Source organism: Schistocerca gregaria, chromosome 8, assembly GCF_023897955.1.
Source record: "Schistocerca gregaria isolate iqSchGreg1 chromosome 8, iqSchGreg1.2, whole genome shotgun sequence".
NCBI classification, from domain to species: domain Eukaryota; kingdom Metazoa; phylum Arthropoda; class Insecta; order Orthoptera; family Acrididae; genus Schistocerca; species Schistocerca gregaria.
Window position 1 is genome coordinate 457,181,985 of NC_064927.1, and position 19,704 is coordinate 457,201,688.

The 19,704-nt window shown below is 45.2% G+C and overlaps 1 protein-coding gene across 3 annotated transcripts in view; it reads right to left on the reverse strand.

Moving 5' to 3' along the window:
- Positions 1-18,953, reverse strand: part of LOC126284582 (fatty acyl-CoA reductase wat-like) — a 226,256-nt gene extending 207,303 nt beyond the window's left edge. For 2 of the 3 annotated variants that reach the window (XM_049983604.1, XM_049983605.1), the window contains exon 1: positions 18,744-18,848. The gene's annotated coding sequence lies outside the window, so the exon portion shown is untranslated. Of the gene's footprint in view, positions 1-18,743 lie in introns of all 3 variants that reach the window. The other variant, XM_049983603.1, reaches the window with a different exon arrangement.
- Positions 18,954-19,704: the final 751 nt, after the last annotated feature.

A 19,704-nucleotide genomic window follows, 5' to 3' on the forward strand; every position in this document is an offset into this window, starting at 1 on the left:
GGTTGTGCTGACTGCAGAGCAACTCATTGCGATATACGGCCGCAGGTGAGTTACCTAATCGCCCTCGCAGATGCGCTACAACCGGTAACTCGCCACTGCCCCTTTCTGTTCTTTCCGCCCACAGCTGCTATCCGAGAGCAACTTTTTGTGTGTCGCAGGATACAAGTTCTCACAAGGTCTGAGCTTTGTGTTTACTGTGCGACTGCTACTAGGGTATTACGGAAGACACTCGGTATTGTTTCTACATCCTGTTGTAAACTAACAATACTGTGCAATAATCAGGATGTATCATAATAAATAGTGGGAACTGGCAATGACTGAATTACAGCACAATAGAGACAAAACAGTTACAGTAAGAGCGCGTCCGCGAACGAGCTGCATGTTTGGGTATCGGCCGCCACTGGTTGGTTTTGCGCGACCCACCACGAACTCCTTTCCGGTGCCAATCTGTGCATCTCAAAATACCACTTGCAACCTAAGTGTTCAGTTATCTGTCCTCCCCGCAGTTATTGCCCATTACAGCTCCCTCTAGAATCATGGATACTCCCTGATACCTTAACACATATCCTGTCAACCAGGTCCCTTCTTCTTTTCAGTGTCCACCACATGTTCCTTCCTTCGCTAATTCTGCGGAGATCCCCCTCATCATTTATGAGTCTACCTGATATTCAACTTCCATCTATAGCACTACATCACAAACGCTTCGATTCTCTCCTGTTCCCGTTTTCCCCCTGTCCACGATTCACTGCCATAAGACGCTGTGCTCCAAATGTGTAGTGTCAGAAATCACTTCTTCAACGTAAGGCCTATGTTTGATACAAGTAGAGTCTTCTTGGCCAGGTGGTCGTGGTTGTTGGGATGTTTAAGGGGAACTACACAGCTAAGGTCATCAGTCCCCCAGCTTGGCCAGAAGATCAGTGTTTGTTTTTATTATTTTTTAAAGTAAATCTTCTGTTTATTTACTGGCTGACTAGGCACACAAGGCACGTGTTTGTATTTAGGATACTGTTGGAGTGGACGAATCTGTTTACGCCACTTCATTATCCCCCATGATGTGTTGCATGTGGCAATAATATTTTATATACAATGTAGAATTTCTTATTATTGGATTAGACTCTGTGTCATGCTGGCTAATTCGTCGTATATCTTTGCTTTTGGTACTCTGCTTTTTATGTCCTCCTTGCTTCCTCCGTCACGGGTTGTTTCCAGATCAAAATTTTCACTCTGCAGCGGAGTGTGCGCTGATATAAAACTTCCTAACAGATTAAAACTGTGTGCCGGACCGAGACTCGAACTCGGACCTTTGCCCTTCGCAAGTGCTATACCATCATTTCTTTTTTTAATCTCATTTTTTTGCTACATTTTTCGTTGACTTGTTCGTTGCGGACGTGCGATGACAGCCGTTTAGTTTGTTCATTGATCCGTTCACTCAGTTTTTTTTTTCTTACAGAGGTTAGGTAACCCTCTGACTGAACCCGCTGAGCTACCGTGCCCGCATCCATCTGACACACGGCCCTTCGTCACAGCTTTACTTCCGCCACTACCTCGTCTCCTACCTTCCAAACTTGACAGAAGCACTCCTGCGAAACGTGAAGAACCAGCACTCCTGAAAGAAAGGATATTGCAGAGACATGAATTTGCCACAGCCTGGGGGATGTTTCCAGAGTGAAATTTTGACTCTGCAGCGGAGTGTGCGCTGATACGAAACTTACCCGTCTTTCCCTACAGCTCACCACTATTTTTCTTAGAATTTCCAATGTCTTGCACCATATTACGCTGTTTCTAGGTCAACAAATCCTGTACACTGATAAGCCAAAACATTATGACCACTGCTCACAGTGGAACTGCATGGCTCTGGTGGCGCTACGCTCATGTGACGCGGTAACGAAAGTATACAAGCGGAGTAGACACGGAAAGGGGATAAGCTTAGCGAAGATACGGGCTGAAAATGGGGAAAACCATCGGGATAAACGACTTTGACAGAGGGCAGATTATTATTACACAGAGCATGTGAACGAGTATTTCGAAAACGACGAGGCTCGTCGCATGTTCACATGATACCGTCGTAAACATCTACGGAAAGAGGTAAAAGGACAGTGAAACTACCACTAGGCGCTAAATGGTTGTACGTCCACGACTCTTCAAAGAACGTAAGGTTCGGAGGCTCGTCTGCTGTTTAAAGTAGTATAGATGGTGATTTGTGGCATCTCTGTCGAAAGAGCACATTACTGGTGGACGCACAAGTGTTTCGGAGTACACCGTTCATAGTACAATGTTCAACATGGAGCTCCGCAACACACCACACGTATCTAATATGAATGGGAATTGGTTATACGTCTTAGCCTCCTTCTCGCCCATGTCTTTGTCCATCTCCACCGCCCCCTCTCTTTGTCCAGTCTCCTCCTTCCTTCTCTCTCTGTCCATCACTTCTGCTCCCCTTTCTCTGTCCATCTCCTCCTTTCCGCTCCATAAGTCCATTTCCTCCCATCGCTTTGTCCACCTCCTATTCCTCCCTCTTCCTGATCTTGAGCCTCATGCCGATAGCATACCTTCCGAATTAGTTCTGTCGGAAGATCGTGCTTTAAGAAAATTTGTTAGTTTTCAGTTGACTCATTACTGGTTATGTCGATAATATCGATTTACGGTGTTTACTAAATAAATACACTGTAATGGCATCAGCTTTGAACATTATTCCGAATGATGTAGCTTCCCGCTTCATCATTTAGAATCACAGGAAGTAGAATTGCACTTAACAGAGATTCCGACGGCGCTGATATTGCTTGTGCGATAGACTTCGAGAGCATCTGGGTGAAACAGGTAGAAAGACTCCTACACGACGACTTTCTATGATAGTCCAAGGACGGATGGAAAAACACGGCCAGTCACACTGCACGCATCTTATACCATGCTCTACGGACTCACTGGCTTTTATTGGGGTTTAGTAGAAGTGGGGAGTTCTTACAAGCTTCATATGCTCCACTGTCTTCCCGACCGCCCACAGCTGTGGACAGTACAATGAGAAGCGGGTTGTTAGGCGGAGCTTAATGACAAAATGTAGGAAGGTGACGGAACACGCTACATTGTCTCCCAGCTTTCATCAGTCGGTAAATGACGTCATGAGCTTGCGGTACTCCGACAGAAAGCCGTTAAAAGCCTAAGTACAGTCCCTGCCCGACGGCCGGCCGCTGTGACCGAGCGGCTCTAGGAGCTTCTGTCCAGAACCGCGCGACTGCTACGGCCGTAGGTTCGAATCCTGCCTCGGGCATGGATGTGTGTGATGTTCATAGGTTAGTTAGGTTTAAGTAGTTCTAAGTTCTAGGGGACTGACGACCTCACATGTTAAGTCCCATAGTGCTCAGAGCCATTTGAACCATTTGAACCCTGACAAACCTTCACACTGGCGTGTCATCCATCGCTTCACATCAGCAGCAAAACGTGCCATAGGTCAAGTATGTATGTACCACAGACGCCAGCGATTGCCCATAGGTAAATTTGACCCCAGTCATATGGGTAACTAAATGAAATGCTTGCATTTAAAGTAAATTTGTACCAACTAGGACAACACTTCATACTAAGTCAGTGGAGATTGGTGACCAGATATTACCAATTATCTCGCAAACCGCTCGTTTTCGGTCTCATGTTTACCGCAATGTTTCTGCTTCTGTTTCACCCGTGCTAGTTTTAGCTACTAATACACTCTGCATGTCAAACAAAAAACACTATTTTAACTGAATTCCTCCCTTAAATATAACGACAATACTAGTTCGCTATGCCTTTCACCGGGGAGTGCACAGCGGCTTGCGGAGTAAATACAATGGTGTGACAAACTTAAGACGAAAGTAAGTTCCGCACGATGTGCCACTGCCATAGCTCGATGAAACTATGGCCATTTATAGAAAGAAATGCTACTGTATAGTTCAGGAGGTAAGTCAAAGAAAAAGGAAATGAGACAGGAATGACGCTTGGACACTAAGGTCAAATCAATTCGTGATGGACATTACGAAAGACTGTGGTAGGGCGTCCCATCCCTTCACGAGTTCGTGTTTTGGAGGACAACAGTTCAATCCCGCGTCCGGCCATCCTGATTTAGGTTTTCTGTGATTTCCCTAAAATCAGGTAAATGCCGGGATGGTTACTTTGAAAGGGCACGGCCGACTCCCCTCCCCTTCCTTCCTTAATCCGAAGAGACCGATGACCTCGGTGTTTGGTCTCCTCCCCCAAACAACCCAACCCCAACCCCCAACCCTTCACGCGTACGGTCGAAAACTGCTGGATGGTCGTTGATGAAAGTGGATGTACTGCAGTGTGACTCTCCAACGCAAACTTCCATCGACACCATAAGATTTAAGTTGGGGGACGGCCAGGTGAATCCATTTGCCGAGTATCCTCTCATCCCGAGCTACTCAACCTGTGCTGTACGGTGCGGTCGCGTATTGTCATCGAGAAAACTGAAATGAGGGCCGAATGCACACTTGAAAAGAAGCACATGGGGAAGGAACACAGTGTCACAATAACATTGTCAAACATAATCGTTTTGGTGGTGCAGATGTTACGGTGTGGGGAGGCATAATGTTGCATGCACGTACTCCCCTCCAAATGCTTGAACACGGCACCCTCACTGGTCCGGGTTATTAACAAACTGTACTCCCTCCCCACGTGCCGGTGGATCCGGCCCTGATTTCATTTCTGAGCATAAGAATGCACTATCGCATCGAACAGCGCACGTGGAGGAGGTCTTCGAAGGAAAAATAGACTGGTGCAGCCGTTGCTCCGACTTCAGTCCAGTAGAATACTTGTGGAATACGTTGAAGAGACGTATTGCAGTATGCCTACAAGCGCCATCGATCACTCACAAGTTGTCAACAGATACGGAGCGCTCTACCACAATAACTCCGCATCTACCTTACAAACTATCATCGGAGCATGTTGCAAAGCATACGTTGTTGACCGTGGTGATCACTCACCCAGTTACGAACACTGTCTCGCCTTCTGTAATCTCCAGGGGCCTACCATGAATGGCGATGACTTCACTATAATTATTGTCTTTGAACAATAATGACGTTTTCGTTCGTCTCATTGCCTATTTATTCCAGTTACCTTCTGTGCTATAGTACACCAATTCTATCTAAGGTCGAAGTTTCGTCGAGCCATGTTATCTGGCAGTGACACATTACGCGAACGCTTCTTTCGTACTTAAGTCCGCCGCACCAGTGTATCTGGATCGGACTTAGCACTTCATATCATTGACCATAGTAGGCAATAACTAAGAAAAAGTGTTACCCGTTTCTGATTTCATTCCGCCATCAAAGCTTCAGTCCGCCCGTAAATCTCACATACTCGTATATTGCCAACTGCACAGAAGCACTCTATCGGCTCTTCCAGGGCTGCTAGCCCAGGAAGGTGTGCAAGAGAGCGTGTGCTACGCTCCAGGAATAAGAGACGCTGGCACACCTTACGCTGTGTATGAGCGTCGTGAGTCGTTCCTAGGTAGCTCAGTCGGCAAGAGCAGTGCCCGCAAAATGTAACGGGCGGCTTTGGAGCCCGGACAAGCACACAGAAAGATTCAGAATGGCGCACACTTGAAAGCAATTCAGGAGTCACCAATAATATATTATTCCACCCTCACTTCTTACGTATGAGGAACTTAAGGTATTCCTGAAACAGTTTTTAAGTACAATTTATAGTCAAAACGATATAGAAATATGAGCCCAATACATCACTGAGGGTAAAAACATAACTGACTGTAACCAACACAGCCTTAAAAAAAAGTAAAAAAACATACACTCCTGGAAATTGAAATAAGAACACCGTGAATTCATTGTCCCAGGAAGGGGAAACTTTATTGACACATTCCTGGGGTCAGATACATCACATGATCACACTGTCAGAACCACAAGCACATAGACACAGGCAACAGAGCATGCACAATGTCGGCACTAGTACAGTGTATATCCACCTTTCGCAGCAATGCAGGCTGCTATTCTCCCATGGAGACGATCGTAGAGATGATGGATGTAGTCCTGTGGAACGGCTTGCCATGCCATTTCCACCTGGCGCCTCAGATGGACCAGCGTTCGTGCTGGACGTGCAGACCGCGTGAGACGACACTTCATCCAGTCCCAAACATGCTCAATGGGGGACAGATCCGGAGATCTTGCTGGCCAGGGTAGTTGACTTACACCTTCTAGAGCACATTGGGTGGCACGGGATACATGCGGACGTGCATTGTCCTGTTGGAACAGCAAGTTCCCTTGCTGGTCTAGGAATGGTAGAACGATGGGTTCGATGACGGTTTGGATGTACCGTGCACTATTCAGTGTCCCCTCGACGATCACCAGAGGTGTACAGCCAGTGTAGGAGATCGCTCCCCACACCATGATGCCGGGTGTTGGCCCTGCGTGCCTCGGTCGTATGCAGTCCTGATTATGGCGCTCACCTGCACGGCGCCAAACACGCATACGACCATCATTGGCACCAAGGCAGAAGCGACTCTCATCGCTGAAGACGACACGTCTCCATTCGTCCCTCCATTCACGCCTGTCGCGACACCACTGGAGGCGGGCTGCACGATGTTGGGGCGTGAGCGGAAGACGGCCTAACGGTGTGCGGGACCGTAGCCCAGCTTCATGGAGACGGTTGCGAATGGTCCTCGCCGATACCCCAGGAGCAACAGTGTCCCTAATTTGCTGGGAAGTGGCGGTGCGGTCCCCTACGGCACTGCGTAGGATCCTCCGGTCTTGGCGTGCATCTGTGCGTCGCTGCGGTCCGGTCCCAGGTCGACGGGCATGTGCACCTTCCGCCGACCACTGGCGACAACATCGATGTACTGTGGAGACCTCACACTCCACGTGTTGAGCAATTCGACGGTACGTCCACCCGGCCTCCCGCATGCCCACTATACGCCCTCGCTCAAAGTCCGTCAACTGCACATACGGTTCACGTCCACGCTGTCGCGGCATGCTACCAGTGTTAAAGACTGCGATGGAGCTCCGTATGCCACGGCAAACTGGCTGACACTGACGGCGGCGGTGCACAAATGCTGCGCAGCTAGCGCCATTCGACGGCCAACACCGCGGTTCCTGGTGTGTTCGCTGTGCCGTGCGTGTGATCATTGCTTGTACAGTCCTCTCGCAGTGTCCGGAGCAAGTATGGTGGGTCTGACACACCGGTGTCAATGTGTTCTTTTTTCCATTTCCAGGAGTGTATTTATCAACTGGATGCTTCCTTAATTTGTTAGTTTATGGAGAAGCTTAACTCTGAGTGATGCAGTTCTCAATGTCTTTGTTTTTGTAAAAACAAAAATGTGCCAATATTATTTGTAAAAATTTCACTGTTTTCATTATCTATACATAAAGTAAACATTATTTAATTTTGTCTCGTGTTGGTTAATTTTGACTTAGTCGTATGTGCTTATGTGCCATTGTCCAAAACTACTTGAAATAAACTAAAATAAACAATGCTGACACAACTGTGCGAAATTCGATGGCTTAATTTGCGCAGATAAATCTCGTGCACCCCGTTGGAATATACACAAAAACGATTCACGTGTTGTCTGTATATGATGCTTAAATGATATTTCTCATGTGATGACTGTGAAAGTGTTCTAAGCCATAGTTTTCATATGAATATTTACATCCACCTAGTTGAGGCAGAAACTGATATTTGTAGGTATAACACAACGAAAAATACATCCGTAATATAATAACTATTATTTCCTTTGCCAACAACTAAAATAACTAAAACAACGTGTCTAGCACTAACCTTTCACAAAAAAACTGATATTTTAGAAATCACAAAGTAAAGTTCTTTATTACTGCAAAAGCTCGAGACACTCTCAAACGATTATACTGAATTTTAAGGAATAACGAACTGAGACAATCAGAGGTGTTCCTTATAGAAAAATAAATTTTAGTAATCAAGTATAAAAAGCAAGTCATTTGCGCAACATTATAACAAACTTATAAATGGATAGAAACAAAGTCTGAGTGCCAGACTAGAAACCTAAAGGTGTTGGGTTCGATCCTTAGTAGAACTTATAATTCTATCTTTTACGATTGACACTGGTGTGTTTATGTGAAGAATGCAAAATTGCGATACAGTTCGGAGCACAAGATAAACGGCGTGTTCTCGAGCAATTGGATATGTTGCTGTTGTATTCATCATTATGAAAAGAGGTTTGATGTAGTTCTCCAGTCCAGTTTATCTTACGAAAGTGCTTTCACATCATCATAACAAAGACACACAAATACACCTTACATCCGTTTTGCTTACTGTATTCAAACCACACTCTTCCTCTACAATGTTTATCCCCTTACTAACCCCAGCACCCTGAGGCATGAAGGAAATGTCAGTTTGGTAACGAAAAAAAACGGTGTGGGGTAAAACTTGGGGGGGGGGGGGGGAGGGGGAGGGAGACCAATACTAGAATGCAGTAAGTGGGTCCAAGTGGATGTATTAAGGGGACCAGAATATAATGTCGTTTCTACATATGTCGATACTCATTTGTTATTTATCAGCTCATTGTGTACTTCAAATCGCTCCAAAGGCAGTTTTAAGGCTGGACGGACTTGTTTACTCGTGAATAATTAATTTTTTTCAGTTTACAGTAAGGCGGACATCCAAATACCAAAAGAGGTTCATATCCGGCATCGACTACTTTTTGCGTTTCGCGAAGTTACTAACGCAACAGTTGCTATCAAAAACATGCACAATACTTGCCCAAGTGCATTAGTCGTTCAAAATGTCAAACGTGGTTTTTTAAGCTCAGGTCCGGTGAGTTTGGTCTTTCAGACTCGTTTCGATCACGAAGACGAACCAGCCTTGGTCGACCATCCAAGAACATTTGCAACACGCTGGTAAAGACAAACAGCGCCAACCGATCCACCACGTGCAACTTATTGCGTCAGCGGTACAATACAGAAGCCGTGTTTGATCGCTTGATCACTGGATATGAAAAATCGGTCCTCTATGATAATCCAAAACGCAAAAAGCAGTGTCTCTCTTCTAATGAATTGCCTCGAAGTGCAGGTAATCCACGTTTAAACGCCAAAAAGGCGCTTTTGTATGTTTGGTGGAGTATTCCCCAGGTCGTTGATTTTGAAGTGCTGAAACCTGGACAAACTGTTAATTCAGACCTTTACTGTGAACAACTGGATCGAGTAAATCGATCTTTAATTTCTATATTGCAGTACCAGTGTTCGTAAGAATAATGATTCCATGCGGCGACTACAGCCGTTATGAAATACCTGAAATGTATTCGTCGTTACGAATACGATAAAGGAATGACGACAAGGAAAATTTGCACCTGACCGGAACTCGAACCTGAATTTCTCGCTTTACGAGAGCGGCCGCCTTAACTGGCTTGGCTGTCCGTGCAAGACTCAATGCCAGACCAAAACTTCCATATTTTGTCGTTGCTGCGTCATAACCTGTACTCGTACAGATATTACGTAACACTCGTACAAGGGAGGACAGTTTTATTTGAAAGTCGCTGACAAATATTGTCAGATGAATACGATGTTGCAGTGCCTCTGTTATTAAGAAGAAAGATGCACTGCTCCTTCAGACAAGCATGCCGTGAGTCGTACACGCATAACCCAAGCGATTAAGGCAGTCCCGGTCCAGCAAAAATGTTAATTGCCATCTCATTCCCTTATCAATGGTTATCCGTATTCGCAACTGCGAATACATTTCGAGCAATCTTTAACTGAAAATTGCACAGCGATATTCAACAGAAAAGGCGTTCTTTTTCATCATGACAATGCAAGACACCACTGCAGCAGACAAATCCTAGAAATGATGAATTAGCGTGGGACCCGCCGTACTCGCCCGATGCTGCACCATCGGATTCCCATTTATTTCGGTTGCTTTCCAAGTGGCAAAAACTGTGAAAAATTGGGATGACATCCAAAATGCCTTCCTCAGAAATTTTTTTCTCCAAAACCCATTGACTTACACCAGTGTGGCTTTACAAATTTGCATGTTGTTGTTGTGGTCTTCAGTCATGAGACTTGTTTCATGCAGCTCTCCATGCCACTCTATCCTGTGCAAGCTTCTTCATCTCCCAGTACCTACTGCAGCCTACATCCTTCTGAATCTGCTTAGTGTATTCATCTCTTGGTCTCCCTCTACGATTTTTACCCTTCACGCTGCCCTCCAATACTAAAATTGTGATCCCTTGACGCCTCAGAACATGTCCTACCAACCGATCCCTTCTTCTAGTCAAATTGTGCCACAAACTCCTCTTCTCCCCAATTCTATTCAATACCTCCCCATTAGTTATGTGATCTACCCATCTAATCTTCAGCAATCTTCTGTAGAACCACATTTCGAAAGCTTCTATTCTGTTGTTGTCTTAACTATTTATCGTCCACGTTTCACTTCCATACATGGCTACACTCCATACAAAGACTTTCAAAAGCCACTTCCTGACACTTACATCAATACTCGTTGTCAACAAATTTCTCTTCTTCAGAAACGCTTTCCTTGCCATTGCCAGTCTACATTTTATATCCTGTTCACTTCGGCCATTATTTTGCTCCCCAAATAGCAAAACTACTTTACTACTTTAAGTGTCTCATTTACGAATCTAATTCCCTCAGCAACACACGACTTAATTCGACTACATTCCATTATAGTTGTTTTGCTTTTGTTGATGTTCGTCTTATACCCTCCTTTCAAGACACTGTCTATTCTGTTCAACTGCTTTCCCAAGTCCTTCGCATACCAGATGGAAAAAGGTCGTTACTGAAGGTGATTAGGTCATTTATTAAAAATAAAAATATGTTAACAATTCATCGTTTTAATGTAATGTAAAGAAAGACATTTCTTTCCGTTTCCCCTGATACTGAGTTGGTGCCTACGTTCGTAGCGTTTTTTCATAAATTTGATAAAAACAGCACAGACACATAACGGAAACTGTGGTCATCAATATAACATGGTCTCCTTCACTATTTGCAACAGTCCGCCAACCATGGGGTAGTTTTTCGATTCCGCGACTAGAAATCACGTGATTCTGAGGCGAAGAACTCGTCGAGGCACATTTTCGTGCGGAAAGGAAGATGTTTGCTGGTTGTTCGACAGGTAGTGGAAGAGATGAAAATCTGAGGGCGCAAGGTCCGGTGAATAAGGTGGGTGGGGAGTGAATTCCGCACAGTTGACAAAATGGTAGATATCGAAGTAGACGACAGAGGGATAGAGAAACAATTAAAATCGCTCAAAAGAGGAAAGGCCGCTGGTCCTGATGGAATACCAGTTCGATTTTACACAGAGTACGCGAAGGAACTTGCCCCCCTTCTTGCAGCGGTGTACCGTAGGTCTCTAGAAGAGCGAAGCATTCCAAAGGATTGGAAAAGGTCACAGGTCATCCCCGTTTTCAAGAAGCGACGTCGAACAGATGTGCACAACTATAGACCTATATCTCTAACGTCGATCAGTTGTAGAATTTTGGAACACGTATTATGTTCGAGTATAATGTCTTTTCTGGAGACTAGAAATCTACTCTGTAGGAATCAGCATGGGTTTCGAAAAAGACGGTCGTGTGAAACCCAGCTCGCGCTGTTCGTCCACGAGACTCAGAGGGCCATAGACACGGGTTCACAGGTAGATGCCGTGTTTCTTGACTTCCGCAAGGCGTTTGACACAGTTCCCCACAGTCGTTTAATGAACAAAGTAAGAGCATACGGACTATCAGATCAATTGTGTGATTGGATTGAAGAGTTCCTAGATAACAGAACGCAGCATGTCATTCTCAATGGAGAGTTGTCTTCCGAAGTAAGAGTGATTTCAGGTGTGCCGCAGGGGAGTGTCATAGGACCGTTGCTATTCACAATATACATAAATGACCTGGTGGCTTTTTGCAGATGATGCTGTGGTGTATCGAGAGGTTGCAACAATGGAAAATTGTACTGAAATGCAGGAGGATCTGCAGCGAATTGACGCATGGTGCACGGAATGGCAATTGAATCTCAATGTAGACAAGTGTAATGTGATGCGAATACATAGAAAGATAGGTCCCTTATCATTTAGCTACAAAATAGCAGGTCAGCAACTGGAAGCAGTTAATTCCACAAATTATCTGGGAGTACTCATTAGGAGTGATTTAAAATGGAATGATCATATAAAGTTGATCGTCGGTAAAGCAGATGCCAGACTGAGATTCATTGGAAGAATCCTAAGGAGATGCAATCCGACAACAAAGGAAGTAGGTTACAGTACGCTTGTTCGCCCAATGCTTGAATACTGCTCAGCAGTGTGGGGTCCGCACCAGGTAGGGTTGATAGGAGAGATAGAGAAGATCCAACGGAGAGCAGCGCGCTTCGTTACAGGATCATTTAGTAATTGCGAAAGCTTTACGGAGATGATAGATAAACTCCAGTGGAAGACTCTGCAGGAGAGACGCTCAGTAGCTCGGTACGGGCTTTTGTTAAAGTTTCGAGAACATACCTTCACCGAAGAGTCAAGCAGTATATTGCTCGCTCCTACGTATATCTCGCGAAGAGACCATGAGGATAAAATCAGAGAGATTAGAGCCCACACAGAAGCATACCGACAATCCTTCTTTCCACGTACAATACGAGACTGGAATAGAAGGGAGAACCGATAGAGGTACTCAGGGTACCCTCCGCCACACACCGTCAGGTGGCTTGCGGAGTACGGATGTAGATGTAGATGTAGAATTCCCAACCTAAATCCCGTATAGTGCTTTTTGTCAGTTTAGCAGAACGTGTGCGGGCGTTATCGTCGAGTAGCACCACTTCAGTTTTGTTGGTCGTTGTTGTTGCAAGTCGTCTCAGCTGTTGACGATAAACGCCAGTAGTGATGGTTACGCCTCGGGGAAGCAGTTGGCAGTACACCGTACCGTCACTACCCCACCACGATCAGGTACTGAAGCTGTGAGGACGGGGCGAGAGTCGTGTCGGATAGCTCAGTTGGTAGAGCACTTGCCCACGAAAGGTAAAGGTTCCGATTTCGAGCCTCGCTCCGGCACACAGTTTTAATCTGCCAGGAAGTTTCATAATTTGCATAACATTATCTTTTCTAACATATTGCGCATACATAGGGAAAGAAATCCACTACTGTACAGCTACACTACTGGTGGCAAACAGCTGGAGACAGCGTCTGCCGTAAAATATCTAGGCGTAACTATCCAGAGTGACCTTAAGTGGAATGACTATATGAAACAGATAGTGGGAAAAGCAGACACCATACTCAGATTCATCGGAAGAATCTTAAGGAAATGTAACTCATCCACGAAAGAAGTGGCTTATTCGCCAGATTCTTCAGTATTGTTCATCTGTCTTGGATCCCTACCAGGTATGACTGATAGAGGAGATAGCGAAGATCCAACGAAGAGCGGCGCGTTTCGTCACGGGATCGTTTAGCTGGCGAGAGAGCGTTACGGAGACTCTAAACAAACTCCACTTGCAGACGTTACAAGAGAGGCTTCGTACATCAGGGAGAGATTTTCTTTTGAAATTTGGGACAGCATTTTTCAGGAGGAGTCAGACAACATGTTACTTCCCCCGACATACATCTCGCGTAATGACCACTAGGAGAAAATTCGAGAAATTAGAGCCAATACAGAGGCTTACCGAAAATCACTCTTCCCTCCCACTATTCGCGAGTGGAACAGGGTTGGAGGGATCAGATGGTGGTACCGAAAGTACCCTCCACCACACACCATTAGGTGGCTTGCGGAACAGAATGTAGATGTAGATGTGCAGAGGTCTTTTTATGGAGAATTGCTGCTTCGTTTTGCCTCAACCATCCTTTCTTTTCCTTTTGTTAGCCTAAAGATATCATTTCACCTAAAGGTGAGGGACAGGAATGGTCTGCACTGTTCACGAGCCGATTGATGATGAGCAAGCAGGTCTGTACATACAGCCTCCCTCCGAATTTTATGATTTTGGATTAGAGCATGCGGTGACCATACACAAGTCGACTTTTGAACCTTCACCATTGCTTGCATGTCGCACAATGGTAGAATGATTACAGTTCATTTGCCAGTTCTCCAGTGAATTGACGTGGATCGTAATGTATTAATGCGTGAAAAACGATCTCATTTTTAAACTTCGAAGGTCTACCTGAACGTGGAGAGTCACTTATGTCAAAACAATCCTTCTTAAAAAGAGAAAACAATTTTGCTCTCCAATGGCATTATCCCCACACACGGCGCAAATGACTGAGCGAGCTAGCGCAGTGGTTAGCAATCTGGACTTGCATTCGAGAGGACGACGGTTCAATCTCCCGTCCGGCCATCCTGATTTAGGTTTTCCGTGATTTCCCTAAATCGCTTCAGGAGATTCCTGGCATGGTCCATCTGACAGGGCACGGCCGACTTCCTTCCCTAACCCCATGAGACCGATGACCTCGCTGTTTGGTCTCTTCCCCCAGCCACCCCAACCCCACGGCGCAAATGTCTCTGGCTGATTCCGCTTTTGTAACCCCTCTACTGAACTAAACCGAAGAATATATAAGAAATGTTCCGATTTTTCCACTTGGCACTACATTTTCTAGCTTCCACATCTCTACTTACTGTCTCCGAATGACAAGATAACAATATGAGAATCAAATAGTGACAGTGAGCTACAAATAAAATAGCCAACAAACAAAACAAAAACGCTAGGAACTTTTGAACCAACATAATATCACTTTAAGACAATATGAGGTCCGTTTATCTGATCTTCCACGTTCTTGGCCATCTCTGACGGGATCACAATGTCGTCTCCAATTCCAAAGTCTTAACTGACTCTCCCAGAACTGTACTTCCTTTCCGAAATTTCTTCTTAGTTTCCTTTGCTGCTTACTGAGTGTTCAGATTGAGCTACACAAGTGATGGGTTGCCATCGAGACTCTCTCTCATTTACGGCCGTCGTCTCGTATAAGTTAGTTCTAACATCTGCAATACATTGAGCAGACAGCAAAGAAATCTTGGATATGTGATAAGACTCCAGGGGTAAATTGGTTCAAATAGCTCTGTTCACTATGGGACTCTGAGGTCATCAGTCCCCTAGAACTTAGAACTACTTAAACCTAACTAACCTAAGGACACCACACACGTCCATGCCCGAGGTAGCATTCGAATCTGCGACCGTAGCATTCGAGCGATTGCGGACTGAAGCTCCTAGAAGCGCTCGGCCACCACTGCCGGCACCTGTGGTGAGTCACGGCATCCAGTACCTTTGCGAATGGCACTGTAAACCCGTCGGAGAAGGAATATACCTTGCATTAACAGGTGAATGGAAGGGATAGTGTCTTGAAAAGAAATTATAAAATTGTCATTAACAAAATTAAGAGACATGTAACTGAGTGATGCCCCATTAAATTATGCTTTGGTGAGGTAATAATGTTACTAAATCAGACGCTAAAAGCCGCAAATAAGGGCAGCAAAATAAGTGACGTGGGAGGGGATATAAAATGCAGAGTTGCAACAGCTATAAAAGTGTTCCTGAAAAAGTGGAATTTGCTAATACTGAGTACAAACTTAAACATGAGGATAGCCGAGCGGTCTAAGGCGCTGCAATCATGGACTGTGCGGCTGATCTCGGCGGAGGTTCGAGTCCTCCATCGGGCAAGTGTGTGTGTGTTTGTCCTTAGGATGATTTAGGTTAAGTAGTGTGTAAGCTTAGGGTCTATAACCTTAGCAGTAAGTCCCATAAGATTTCACACACATTTGAACATTTAAACATGAAGTCTTTCATGAAGGTGTCAGTCGTGAGTGTAGCGTTGAACGGAAGTGAAACTAAACTGTAAACGTTGCGTATAAGAAGAAGAAAACTGAAATACTGTGCTACAGATTAAAGCCGAAGATTAGATGAGAAGATCGAGTAACTAATGAGGGAGCACTGCACAGAGGGAAATGAAACTGATGAGACAACTTGGGAAAAAATGAGTAAAAAAATAAATAAACCGACCACGAGAGGGGATCGGTTGGTAGCACACATCCTGAGACACGAATATTCATCAGTTTTGTAATGAAGGACATAGCGCAAGATAAAAGTTGTAGAGGGAGACCAATGCTGCAGTACAGTAAGTAGGACAAAGTGGCTGCAGTCTGCAGTAGTTATGTAGAGATGAAGAGGATTACACTGGGTACAATAGAGTGGAGACCTGCCTCAACCCATTCTTCACACCAAAGACCACAACAGGAATGGTCTGGTCATTGTGCTCCTTGTCGATTTATCCCCGATGACTTCAGAACCGTTAGAATTTACGTGGGTAACGATGGAGCATGTTAAGGACCATCCATGAGCAAGCCGCTATCGACAGGGGATCTCAAGTTGATTCCGTGTTTCTAGATTTCTGGAAAGCTTTTGTCACCGTTCCTCACAAGCGACTTCTAATCAAGCTGCGGGCCTATGGGGTATCGTCTCAGTTGTGCGACTGGATTCGTGATTTCCTGTCAGGAAGGTCGCAGTTCGTAGTAATAGACGGCAAATCATCGGGTAAAACTGAAGTGTATCAGGTGTTCCCCAGGGAAACGTTCTGGGACCTCTGCTGTTTCTGATTTATATAAATGACCTGGGTGACAATCTTAGCAGCTCTCTTAGGCTGTTCGCAGATGATGCTGTAATTTACCGCCTAGTAAGGTCATCCGAAGACCAGTATAAGTTCAAAAGCGATTTAGGAAAGATTGCTGAATGGTGTGGCAGGTGGCAGTTGACGCTAAATAACGAAAGTGTGAGGTGATCCACATGAGTTCCAAAAGAAATCTGTTGGAATTCGATTACTCGATAAATAGTAAAATTCTCAAGGCTGTCAATTCAACTAAGTACCTGGGTGTTAAAATTACGAACAACTTCAGTTGGAAAGGCCACATAGATAATACTGTGGGGAAGGCGAGCCAAAGGTTGCGTTTCATTGGCAGGATACTTAGAAGATGCAACAAGTCCACTAAAGAGACAGCTTACACTACACTCGTTCGTCCTCTGTTAGAATATTGCTGCTCGGTGTGGGATCCTTACCAGGTGGGATTAACGGAGAACATCGAAAGGGTGCAAAAAAGGACAGCTCGTTTTGTATTATCACGTAATAGGGGAGAGAGTGTGGCAGATATGATAAGCGAGTTGGGATGGAAGTCATTAAAGCAAAGACCTTTTTCGTCGGGGCGAGATCTATTTACGAAATTTCACTCACCAACTTTCTCTTCCGAATGAGAAAATATTTTGTTGCGTCCAACCTACATACGTCGGAATGATCATCAAAATAAAGTAAGAGAAATCAGAGCTCGAACAGAAAGGTTTAGGTGTACGTTTTTCCAAAAAAATGGTTCAAATGGCTCTGACAAGGGAACCTCCCCATCGCACCCCCCTCAGATTTAGTTATAAGTTGGCACAGTGGATAGGCCTTGAAAAACTGAACACAGATCAATAGAGAAAACAAGAAGAAGTTGTGCGGAACTAAGAAAAAAAAAGCAAAATATACAAACTGAGTAGTCCATTCTTCCCTCGAGTGAAAATTATACTCCCTTTATTTTCGCAAAGTTATGATCTGTCCGTTCGTTCATTGACGTCTCTGTTCACTGTAATAAGTTTAGTGTCTGTGTTTTGCGACCGCACCTCAAAACCATGCGATTAGTAGACGATAGGTCGTGCCTCTCCGATGGGAACCGAAAACATTTGATCGCAAGGTCATAGGTCAAACGATTCCTCCACAGGAAAACACGTCTGATATGTTCTATACGACACTGTTGACGGCATGTGCGTCTCATGACAGGAATATGTTGTCGACCCACCTAATTTGTACACTTGGCGAATGAGTAAAAAGATTCTTCTACCTTGCCCAATTTAGGTTTTGTTGTGGATGCAATAATCACTCCCAAAAATGTGATGAAAACGTAAGAGTTTGTCACATAAACTGCAACAAATGAATGCAACAGTTTCACAGTCGCACAGTTTTCCCTATGCTCTGTTAAAACATATGTTTTTAACGTTTTCAAATTTTTCCGTGTGTAGATCGTCAAATCCTGCATATGTCCAAGCAAATCTGAACATGTCCTGGAATTTTGGAGAGCGAAGTTGATTATGTGTGAATAGCTGAACTTTGCTAATTGAAACACGATCACTTAAACAATACTGCTCTGTGTACCTGTGCAGCTTCGCAAAATCATAGAATGTTTTCACAAAGTTACATCGCATCGGACGGACGGACAGATAATAATTGTCTGAAAATAAAAAAATTAAACTTTCCACTTGAGGGAAGACTTGAACCAAGGATTTCTCGTTCCGCAGCTGCTCACGCTAACCACGGGGCCACAGCGCTCACGAGCTCATATCATTCTTGATGTTGTCTACCTTGCACATGGACTATTCAGTTTGTATATTTTGATTATTTTTTTTTCATAGTTCCACACAAATTCTTCCTGTTTTCTCGATTGATCTGTGTTCCGTTTCTCAAGGCCTATCCACTGTGCCAACTTGTAACTAAATCTGAGGGGGGTGCGATGGGGTGGTTCCCTTGTGTGCAATATGGGACTTACCTTCTGAGGTCATCAGTCCCCTAGAACTTAGAACTGCTTAAACCTAAGAACAGCACACAACACCCAGTCATCACGTGTTCGTTTTCCCCGCGCGCTGTTCGGGAGTGGAATGGTAGAGAGATAGTATGACTGTGGTTCGATGAACCTTCTGCCAAGCACTTAAATGTGAATTGCAGAGTAATAGTGTGGATGTAGGTGTAGAAGCACAGAGATGTGCTAAGCGGCCGTGGCCATTGCCCGCAGCGCAGCCGCCGAATTACCGTACCTGTAGGAGGTCTCCGCTGTGCTGGTAGGTGAGGTGAGAGCCCGTGGCGCGCGGCTGTGGACAGCGGCGTCGAGTGCACTGAGCGCCGACTAGCGAGGCGAGAGCCGCGCGTCGCTATTTACACGGCCCCCACCTGCCGGGCCGCTAAGCCACAGGGGGGCGTAGCTGCTCCGCCCCCACTGCGTCCCGCTGCACGATCCGGGGGCATTCGCTCACCTAGCCTGACGAGGAATAATACTGGCGAGATCGGGCAGACTCTTACGTAACGCTCACAGCATCCACCTTGCGTCGACCAGGGAAATTCCCCAAAAATTATACGTGGTGCGGCTCTTAACTTCTGTATCTACACGGTTGTTTTGTTACTGACAGGTGCTTGGCAGAGTGTCCGTATAATCGCTTTCAGATTGAACTCGGCAAAAAATGTCGTGGAATACCTCCTACACCGTTTAGGAACTTGCCCGGCGTGGGGCAGCAACTCGACCTGACGTGGACACAAAAAGTCGCCGGAATTTTCCTGCAGAAATATTGAGCCATCCCGTTTCTACAGCCGTGAATTGCGGAAGTGTTAGCGGAGCAGGTTTTTGTATACGAACTAACCTCTCGATTATGTCCCACAAGTGTTCGATGGGATTCACGTCAGGCGATCTGAGTTGCCAAATCATTCGTTCGAATTGTACAGATTGTTCTTCAAACAAATCGCCAACAATTATGTCCCGGTGACACGGGGAATTGTCATGGGAACACGAAGACCACGAATGGCTGCAAATTGTCTCCAAAGAGCCGAACATGGCCTTCGTGCGGATGCATACATATTCCCCGAACTCTTACGGGACTTGGTAAGAATGTCTTCCACGAGTAATGAGTGCGTTGGGGTGGGACACTACGAATGTAGTTCGTGGACATGCAAGGTGAGAAGGTGGGTCTCGCGGGAGGCGTGCGTGAGACAGTCGCACTATCCACC